This window comes from Nematolebias whitei, chromosome 1 (genome assembly GCF_014905685.2).
Source record: "Nematolebias whitei isolate Nwh7 chromosome 1, NemWhi1, whole genome shotgun sequence".
Lineage (NCBI taxonomy): Eukaryota > Metazoa > Chordata > Actinopteri > Cyprinodontiformes > Rivulidae > Nematolebias > Nematolebias whitei.
In genome coordinates, this window is record NC_056498.1 from 45,803,399 (window position 1) to 45,812,347 (window position 8,949).

Here is an 8,949-nt window from a genome sequence, read left to right on the forward strand (position 1 = left end):
ATTACTTACTTGCTTACTTACTTATTTACTTAATTACCTACTTATTATTTACTTGCTTACTTACTTATTATTTACTTAAGTACCTACTTATTATTTACTTGCTTACCAGAGCTGAACACAATCTGGAAAAAAGAAAAACTTTTGAAAATACTTCAGTTTAGGCTGCAGCGTGAGTGTTACCGGAGAAATATAGCAGTAATAATAATGATAAGTTTTTTTTTTAATAATAATAATAATTATTATTAAACTGGGTTAATTTAGGAGAACTCTCAGTTTGAGTCTCTTACTTTGAAAGACTGAAGGAAGTTCAGTCTGCTATTGTTGTGAAACAAACCGAATCTCAAACTGCTTCAACAAAATGTAATTTTACCTATAAAGTGCTCGCGGTCATAAAAAAGTTATGAAATAATGATAACAATAATAATAATAAATAATAATAACCAAGAACACAACGTTGAGGTTTAGGAGCACAACAAGTTTAATCTTTTTTAGGGTTTGACTTAAACACAATTCTTCCAACATTTTGATTTGAAACTTACAGAACAAAAGTTTTGTTTGAAGTTTTATTCGTCTTTCTGATTTGCCGTATTACGCCCAATCTAATAGATTAAAAGCTTATTCGTCTACACCTGGTAGTTTTGGGAATCCCTTTTTCCCACGACATGCCGTTAATCGATCGTAACAAAAACGGTCGGGTTCAGGAACGTGCTGGAGTCCACGTCCTCCTGGGTAAATCTGAACTTTGTACTCAGAACTCTGAAACACGAACTAAAAACTTTCCTCTCCAGGTTTTTTCTTTGGTCTAACGGCCCAATTTTACCAAACAGGCTACAGATAAAGTTAATGTTTTTTTTTTAAATACCGTATTGTTCGGACTATAAGGCGCACGTAAAATATTTTAATTTTCTCAAAAATCAACAGTGAGCCTTATAATCCGATGCGTTTTATAATCTTATAGTCCAGATAATCCGGTAATGACGGTTCAGCTCTGTTAAGCCCAGAGAACGTTAAAATCTAGATGTATTAATTTAATTTCACCGGACAGAAACATTTAAACCAAGATTTCTTCTCCGAAGGTGACCTGGCCAGCACAAAAACAAACCAAATAAAATGAAACATAAGGTCGTTCTCACACCAGATAGTCCGGTAGACTCGGTTCGGTTCTGGACCAATATTCATGACCTTTTGTTACATTTGAGCTGGTGCGTTTGCATTCACACTGTGCAGTCGAGTCAACCTGTTGAAGCAACCTGTTGAAGCAACCTGTTGAAGCAACCTGTTCCCCCGCTCGCCTGTGGGGGCGCTGCACCAAGAACTACTGAAAGAAACGACACAAAAACCTCTGAAGACACGTCTTCTTCTTCTTCTTCTGTAAATCAAAATAAAAATGAAGTGGCATCAAGTTTTAGCAGTTTTAGGGGTTATATTTTGTCATTTTTCATCAATGGACTCAGCATGAGCAGAAGATGAGACAGAAGACCATGGAGAATATTGTTTTCCACACAAGGCAGCTGACGGCTCCATATAAGAGAAATGTGTGTTTGTTTACCCTGCGGAGCGGGGCTCGGTCTGTTTACATTCACACTGTACTGGAACCGTGCTGGAGTTCTCTTCTACCGGACTGAGACCTAGGTTTTAGCCCGGGCCAGAGTTCGCCTTTCGGGCGTTTCGCGTTCACACCTCCCTAAAGGAACCGGACTTTCTAGGAAAAGGAGCTGGAGTTCGATTTACCTGCGCACGTAGTTTTTACCTGCGCACGTGGTTTTTACCTGCGCACGTGGTTTTTACCTGCGCATGTGGTTTTTACCTGCGTGCTACAACTCCCCCCCCCTACAGAATAAACATTTTCTGCAGTTTTACATGACTCATTTTGTCTTTAAACAAGTTTGGTTTTAGTAATTTGTTGTTTAAAGTAAAAACAGAGGAGGCCAGAGGAGCTCAGGTGAGGCCAGAGGAGCTCAGGTGAGGCCAGAGGAGCTCAGGTGAGGCTAGAGGAGCTCAGGTGAGGCCAGAGGAGCTCAGGTGAGGCCAGGAGTCCAGGTGAGGCCAGAGGAGCTCAGGTGAGCCCCCCTCGTGGTGTTAATACGAGGTCAGGCTGTGGAGCTCAGATCCAGCTGCCATGTTTAGCCTCTCCACGGTCGCTGCTCTCTCTTGTGGAGTGAAAACAATCCGACGGCTGTGATCGCCCCCACCCCTCATAACCCCCGGTCTGTTGGGCTGACCTTGCCCTTGGGCCACAGCCTCATACACGCCCCAGCTGTTTGGAAAAAAGCCCCCTCCTGCCCTCCTCGCTCGGACCCTTGTCTAGGCTGTGGGCTCTTCCTGCAGGTGTCTCGGGTCTCCAGCCTCCACCACCGGGGGCAGGGCTCCACTTGGCCCAAAGTCTCGCAGGTTCGGTTGAAGGTCTCCGAATGCCTCTTGGATCCTAAACACTTCCCGATGGGTTCAGCTCTGGGTCTCTGAGACTGAACCGGTCCACATACACAAACTGAGGGGTCTGACCTTGGGCTAAGCTGCATTTTGACCCGGTTTCTTGAAGGTCCACTCCTGCAGTTCTGAAAACCAAAGGGATTTTAAAACTACTTTAGACCCGGAACCTTTCACTTACGTCGTCTTTCTTCTGATTTGTTGTTCTTTCCATCAGAGATGCTGTAAAGTACAAACAAACGTGAACAAGTTTTTTGGATTGTTTCTGGGAGTCCTGGACTTAACAACTACCGGGTGCAGTTCTGACATCTGCCCAGTCCACAAGAGTCCGTGTCTTCCCGCTGAGCGCTGGTTTAATGTTTCCAGTTGTTCCCGTGCTGTTTCAGTAAACACGGCCTGTCCGGGGCCTCCACCTGTTTCAGGGCCCGTGAGAAATGGACTTTTCCTGAAAAGCCGGTGACCTCTGGTCCCCTCCAGAGCAGGAAGGGGCTGCCAACAGGCAAATGCCCTCCTGTGTGGCCAACTGCTATTTAACCCCATAATTGTTACAAGGCAGCTCCCGGCCTGTCCGAAAAACTCGGTTTCCGGAAATCGCTCTTAAACAATCAAATAAACTGCACATGCGATGCCCGGGGCGACGTGCCGGCGCTCACCGAGGAGTCCGACACCTCTAAGACACAAGACGTGAAAGAAACGGATCTCCAAGACCCGTCTGTTTATCTTTCATGTGTTGGCAAACGCGTGTAGGATTGTAAATTATTTGTATAATCCACCCCGCCGCTCCCACAGTGACTGCTGGACACGGACACCAGCAACATCCGTGAATGATGAATCAGCTAAAAGGTGCTCAATGCAAAGTACGAAGTCAAACAAAAACCGAACGATAAACGCCGTTCGAGTCTCGTGATTGGCCTGCGCAGGTCTGGCTGTCGCCAGGTAGAAAATACGGCAGAACTGGACAAACATGGGACATCAAAGAAGACATTTAGATGTCAATAAAAGTGAAGACACCTGTAATAAATATCAAGCAGGACGATGGAGCGCCTTAAAAACAGAGTTGGCATCCAAATATCCTTTACCGAAGACTCCGGTAGATTTAACGTTCCGACTTTTTTTTTTCCAATTCTAGTCTGACAAAATGTTTATAATCCAAATCTTAATTTATCTCCAGCTAGGAATATTCTTATGAGTGTTTTTCTTTTTTAATTATTACTGAACAAAACTGAGTGGAAACACAAAAACTGTTGAAGAGCGTCTCAAGCGTCAGGACTTAAAAAACGTTTTGATTTTAGCTAGCACTTTTCTACCTTGAGAGAGAGTTTAGCTGTTTTAGTTATCAAGCTTCTTTAGCTTTTAGGTAGACTTCTGCCCTTCCTTCAGCTAAAATATTTCTGCCTTTAGCTATAATGGTCTAACTGCTAACTAGCATTCTGCTACTTTTAGCTAACATTTGTGTAATTTTTGGATATTGTGTTTTTAGCTTTAAGTTAGCATTTTGACACTTTCACTTAGATTTTTGAGGACATGCTAATATTAGCTAGCATTTGACTTCTTTTAGCTCTTTTTCTGATTTTAGTTAACATTTTCCTACCACTAATTAACATTTTGTTACTTTTGGATTTTAGCTAGCCTTTAGCTATTTTAGCTACTGCGCTTCTTTTAGCTAACATTTTGATACTATTAGCTGGAATTTTTAAACCTTTAGCTAGTTTTGGTTAGCTTTGCCTTTCCTTCAGCTAATATATTTCTGTCTTTAGCTATAATGTTCCTACTGCTAACTAGCATGCTTCTACTTTTAGCTAACATTTGTGCAATTTTTGAATACTGCACTTTTTTTAGCTTTACGCTAACATTTTGTCACTTTCACTTAGACTTTTGACCCAATTTGCTAATTTTATCTGACATTTGACTTGTTTAGCTGTTTATCTGATTTTAGTTAACATTTTCCTACCCATAATTAGCATTTTGTTACTTTTTGATTTTAGATAGCCTTTTGCTATTTTTGCTACTATGCTTCTTTTAGCTAACATTTTGATACTATTAGCTGGAATTTTAAAAACCTTTAGATACTTTTAGCTAGCATTCTACTTGTTTTCACCAGTTTTTCTACAATTAACTAGTATTTTGCAAGTTTATAGATATATTTGGCATTTTGCCACCTTCAGGTAGGTTCATGTTTCTTTAGCATCTAGCTAGTGTTTCATCGTTGTGCTACTTTTAGTGGCTAATTTAAATTAGTGTTTCACTTTTTTAGTTTTGACTGATTTAGCTTTTTCTGTTACTTTTAGCTATTGTTCTGCATGTTTAAATTTAATTACTTCAGCTTCTTCAGAAAAGTCATTCATGACTCAGAATCTGTGATTTCTCTACTCTGGTTATTTGAGTAGAAACTTCGGCTGATTGTGCCGGTAAATAAACCTGTTAGCAGTTGTAATTTGGTGACAAATGTTTAAGGACGCACTCACTATTGGTTTAATAAAAATACTACACAGATTTTGTGTCTTACTTTATTTTCTGGACACCTTTAAGCAGCTAAAACGGGTGCATTTTGTTGCTCCCCAGTCTGTTGGAGATTCTGGATCCACTTTACCTTTTTATCACGCGGCGCTTCGGCCCATCAGCTTTCTACGTGCTTGGCTGCACTTGCTTATTTCTTCCATCCCTGCACGCTTTGCTTTTTGCCCGGCACTCACCTTCAGACTCGGGCTTAGAGTGCCTCTCCGGGAGCCGTTCCTGATAGCGGCTCGCTCGTGATTGCTTCCCGGGATCAGAGCGGCGTGCAGCGCGAGCGGGCGGCTCAGAATACCACACAGGCTGCAGGATCAAAGGTCACTCCTGGAAGCATGGGATTAACGGGGGAGGGAGGGAAATTATATATTTTTACCTCTTTTTTTCTTTGTTTTTCATTTGACCCACCTCGACCTGCACCCCCACTCCAGGGCTACGTGCGTCTGAGTGCTAACATTAGATAAAAAAGCTGAAACTGAGCTAAAAGAAGCCAAATACTAGCTAAAAAACACAAAAATCTGTAGGGGAAAAATAGTACTTGAAAGTAGCAAAACTCAACCTGAATGCAACAAATTACAACCTAAAAACTAAAACTAGCTAAATGGAAGCCACAAGTTAAAGTAGCAAAAGACTCGCTGCAAAATGAAAGCTAGAAGCTATACGTAGGCTTCTTCTTTCGGCTGCTCCCCTCCCCAGGGGTCGCCACAGCGAACTAACTCACATGAAGACATGGAGACTGTTTTAATGTGGGGTGTCCTTCCTGACACAACCACAGACACTGAGCTACCACAGCCCTCTGTGTGGAGCCGAGAGCTGCCCGGGCGCCCAGGGGAGCAGGCGGTGGGGGCTGGGGGCCTTGCTCGAGGACCCAGAGTGGGGCACATTGAGGGTGGAGGATGTTGTCAATCTGGGGAGCCGAACCGGCGACCTTCCAATCACAGGCTCACCTTCTCTAGCCTCTGCGCCACCACTCTCCCACAGGCTAGCTCAAAATTAAAAATGGCAAAACATAGCCAGAAGCTAAAAGTAGGAAATAATTAGCAATAAACTAAAACTAGCAAAAAGCAAGTAAAAGTAACAGAAAGCTAAAGAAAAGGAAATAAACAAAAGAAAAGTTAGAAGCTAAAAGAAGCAATAGGCTAGCTAAAAACTAAAGGTGGCAAAATTAAGCCAAAACCTAAAAGTAGGTACATTTAAGCTAATAGCAGCTAAAACATAGTTAGAAGCTGTTAAAAATAAAAAAACATAAGCTAAAAAAGCAAAATGCTATTAAAAGGAGCTAAACAAAAAGTTAAAACTAGCAATGGCTATCTTACAAGTTTTGCAAAAGCTAAACGTAGCATAAAGCTAACTAAAAAGAGCAAAACACCATGTTATATGAGCAAAAGGAAATTTAAGAAGCTAAAAGAAGCAATAGGCTAGCTAAAAACTAAAGGTGGCCAAATGTAGGCAAAAGGCAAAAGTAAATTTAAGCCAAAAGCAGAAAAAAAACTGTACCATAGTGAAAAGCAACAAAATAATAGCTAAAAGTAAAAAAGTGAAAGCTAAAATAAAAATAGCAAAAGGCTATTAAAAGGAGATAACCAAAAAGTTAAATCGACCATCATGCATAGCTAGAAGTTAAAACTAGCAAAAGGCTATCTTAAAACTAAGTTTTGCTAAAGCTAAAAGTAGCAAAATGTTAGCCAAAATTAGCAAAACGCTAAAAGAAAGCAAATGGTAGCTAGGAGCTAAAAGTAACAAAATACTAGCTAAAAAGGAGCAAATCAACACCTAAAACTCACTAAGGGCTACAAACTAAAAGTAGCTACTAACAAGATGAAAGTAGCTAAACAATAGCTGAAAGCAGAAAAGGATTAGCATCAAACTAAAACTAGAAAAAAGTAAGTTAAAGTAGCAAAAGGCTAACTAAAAGAAGCAAAACACCATGTTATATGAGCAAAAAGGAAAGTTAGAAGCTAAAAGAAGCAATAGGCTAGCTAAAAACTACAGGTGGCAAAATTAAGCCAAAAGCAGAAAAAAATAAACCAAACAGTAGCTAGAAGCAGCTAAAAATATCTAAAAGTTGAAATGAGTTAGCTAAAATAACGCAAAAGGAGCAAAACAAAAAGTTAATACTAGCAGCTTAAAAGCTAAAAGTTAAAACTAGTAATAGGTTGTCTTAAAACTAAGTTTTTCAAAAGCTAAAAGTAGCAAAAGGCTAGCCAAAATTAGCAAAACATGAAAAGTGAGCAAACAGGTGCTAACAGTAACAAAATACTAGCTAAAAGGAGCAAATCAACACCTAAAAGCATCAAAGGGCTACAAACTAAAAGTAGCTACAAACAAGTTGAAAGTAGCTAAACTTCAAGTAAGACACTGCATTATTTTGAGGCGTCTTGTAAATAAATATATAGCTGGATAAAAGTCCCCCTCCCTGCACTCCGCCTGGCCCAGAACTAAAAGTTGTCGATGCGGGGGGGTGTCGAGGTTTGTCGACGGCTGCAGCCGTCAGCGGCGGCTCTGAAAGGGCCCCAAAGAGGCTCCAAGGTCAGCGGACGTGGGAACTGCTGGCGTCTCTCGGGTCCGACAGAAGGAGCGACCAAATCAAAGACGGCTCACGAGTGACGAGTTCAGAGGTCACCGAGGTCACGGACGTTCGTGGCGGCGGCAGGGATCACGTGTCCAGCAGGGACACCTGACGTGTGCCATCAGCAGGCGTGAACAACCGGATCGGCTCACTGAGTGGCCATACAGCTGATCCGGTAATTACCGGAGTGTGTTCAGAGGCTCCTCACTGACAGCAGAGAAAAGAAGCTGTAGTTTAACTTTAACAACAAAAAGCTTGAGCTCATTTTGGTGTGAAATTACAAAAAATAAATAAATAAAAAAGGTGTTGCATTGTAGTCGAGAGCAAATCGTTCCAACAAATGAGGCAAACGCTCTCACCGCGTGTCGTCGTGTGATTTCAAGGCTGTTGTAATAAACGTTACGGTGTTTCCAACTATTGTAAAGACGCTCCACATCAAACACTTAAAAATAAAAAAATGAGCTGTAATTATTAAATCACGACAATAATAGCCCGTGTGTCGTATTATGTCTCCGGGGCATCTTGGCTTGTTTTGTAAATGTTTTAAACGCAGCAGGATGTTCAGTTTGCAGAAATAATTATTCGGATTTAAATGTTTACACGGGAGGGGGGGTCATTTCTTTATTCAAGTTTAACAGCAAAAACGGTAAATTAAAAAAAAAGTTATAAATACTTAATTACTGATAATTATCGTAACATCAGGGAATTATAACCTTTTTATCCACGATGATATAAAACATTAAATAATTTACGTAAAATGCGATAAAGAAATGCGTTTGTTTACGTTAATTTGCCTAGAAATGCACATTTTAAGATAAATGTTTTTATTTTAAGACGCCTATGCCTCCTCCTGTCCAAATATTGTTTCTCATATTTTACGGTTAATTAAAGCTGGAGTTTTGTAACGATGGAGCGGTTACGTCGTTCAGAGGGTCTCGTTCCGCAGTAAACTCGTAATCTTGGGGCATTTTGTGGAAAAACGTGCGGCTGTGTGGAGGCGAGGGCCGCCACGACTCAAAACGCTCCGTCCGGGTGCGAGCAGACTATTAAGTGGCGTGTTATTTACACATCATAAGCCAGTCTATTATATTGACATCCAGACGACCCGGTTTGCAGGCCCGGCGTCTGTTTGCTCTCAACACTAGCATGCTGATTGGGTGATTTTCTGATATGGCATTCCGACGCTCTGGATCCTTTTCCCGTCCACAGCAGTCCAAAAGGCCTTCATTACCCGCGGAGAAATGAGACAAAAGGTCAAGGAAGCGGCTCGAGAGGGTGGAGCGGAGGTGGGGTTTACAATCCAGCTGGGGATTAAGTTATCTCTTATATCTCTTACTTACAATAAATCCACACGTCTGCTTCTGAAGCGGCTCACTCAAAGTGGAGAGGAGCATGAAGCAAATGTTTGACTTTATTTAAAATTCATTGTTCAGCGTTGCATCGTG

At 41.3% G+C, this 8,949-nt stretch overlaps 1 pseudogene; it reads left to right on the plus strand.

The window, feature by feature from the left end:
- Positions 1–2,463, plus strand: part of LOC119421840 — a 12,445-nt pseudogene extending 9,982 nt beyond the window's left edge.
- Positions 2,464–8,949: the final 6,486 nt, after the last annotated feature.